This window comes from Poecilia latipinna, unplaced genomic scaffold, assembly GCF_001443285.1.
Source record: "Poecilia latipinna isolate Pla-1442-1.1 unplaced genomic scaffold, P_latipinna-1.0 Scaffold3171, whole genome shotgun sequence".
Taxonomy (NCBI): Eukaryota; Metazoa; Chordata; class Actinopteri; order Cyprinodontiformes; family Poeciliidae; genus Poecilia; species Poecilia latipinna.
This window is the reverse complement of record NW_015115787.1, coordinates 32,310-34,248: the sequence shown is the minus strand read 5'-3', so window position 1 is coordinate 34,248 and position 1,939 is coordinate 32,310.

Genomic DNA, 1,939 nt, shown 5'->3' with positions numbered 1-1,939 from the left:
TCAGAGAGAAACAAGCAGGAAAGTTCCTGAAGACAAAGTTCAAGTAGGAAACAAAACAAACTTGCAGTTTATTCAAACGGTCCAAAGAGTTGAAGATAATCTGAACAGACTGAGATCCAACAGAACCACGATAGAACCGGACTGGAGCCTCACTTAAACAACGCGAGGTCAAACTGGAAGTAAAAGTTGTGTAACTGATGACGTCTCCTCTTTGGCCCGGTGTTATGGATTAACTGGTGGACAAATTAAGTGGCTGAAACCTCTGCGCACCGCAGATGTTTCTAAATTGTAGGTGGCTGCGTCAATGCCTGTTGAAAAATGCTACCCGTGTGACAAAACCGTTTTCAAAATTTTACTAAAATCCCATTTGACGCATATGTGTTTAATGTTACATGTGAAAATTATGTTTCAAAACAAGTTTCTACAGAGCAGCGTTCAGTGCGCTTCGAAAATACCGCTTCTTTTTTTTCAAGTTTATTTGATAGGGACAGACACACATTGACATAGACAAACTGAATAAAACAGCAGTCCCATGTTTGCATCATGGTGCAATAGCAACAGCTAATTCGCAGCACTTGTCCCTAGATGGGCTTTTAAAAAGTAACTCTACAAATTGAAGTGATAATCAGTTAAAATATCACAACATAATATATACAAACAGCGAAATGTAAAACATCAAAAATGGGTGCATGTCTGTTTTTGACATAACCAGAGTTTTGTTTGATTTTTGAACGTTCTAAAACTGGTTACAGACTTTAAATAAACAGGAAGTGAGTTCCAAGTTGTAGATCCTCTCACAGACAGACTTTGAGCAAAGGTGGTTCTTCCAAAGGGAACCTTACAATTTCCATCCAAAGCTGCTCTGGTAGATCTCCTGTTGCCCTGCAGTCTCTGTATACAGTCGCTTAATAGTGTTGGTGCAAGTCCATTTAAACACTTAAAAATCAATTTTAAAACATTATAATTTAGAAAATTTGTAAAATCCAAAATGCCAAATTTAACCAAAATGTGACAGTGGTGGAATCTAATCGCTTTTGATATAAAACCTTTAAGGCTCGATTATACAGACTTGCTAGTGGTTTGAGTTTGACTAGTCTGAGCCCAGACAGGAGCTCCGCAGGTAAAATGTGAGGATCAGTGAATTTAAAAATATCTCTGCACAGTGAAGTGTCAAACAATGTCTAATAATTTTAAAACAATTTATATTCGATCTAACAGTTTTGCAGATTTTACCAACATGGCTCCTAAAATTTAACTGAACATCCAGAATTATTCCTAAATATTTCTCTTGTGATATTGTTCAATAGGGTCCCATTGATCTGAATATTCAAGGACTGTAATGATGTTTTCTTAATTGAAAATCAAATTCACTTTGTTTTCGTTGTATTGAGAGTTAAGCAAGAATCCTTTAGCCATGTTGATAATCTCTGCAGACTGTTGTGAAGTTTTTCACTGACAACAATACCGTTTGGTCCGATGTGTAAACAACGGTGTCATCAGCAAACATTTGCAGATTGACTTCAGGACAGATTTCAGGAAGACTGTTAACATACAAACTAAACAGGACCGAACCTAAGATGGTTCCTTGTGGAATCCCTGTTACAATTTTACAGAAGACAGATTTACTGTTATTAATGACAACACATTGTTCACGATCTTCCAAATATGATTTAAACCAAGACAATGACCGTTCTGAGAAATTAAATGATGAAAGCCTTGAGATCAGTAAATTGTGATTCACCGTATCAAAGGCCTTTTTCAAATCAAGAAAAACTGCACCAGTAATTTGTCCCTTGTCAAGTGATTGTTTAACCTTTTCAAGCAGCAAACCTACAGCGGTCTCTGTGCAATGCTGCCGTCTGAAACCAAACTGAAGTGGATGCAGAAGATTATTACTTTCTAAATGCAGTATTAGTTGTTCCAAAATAATTTTCTCCAG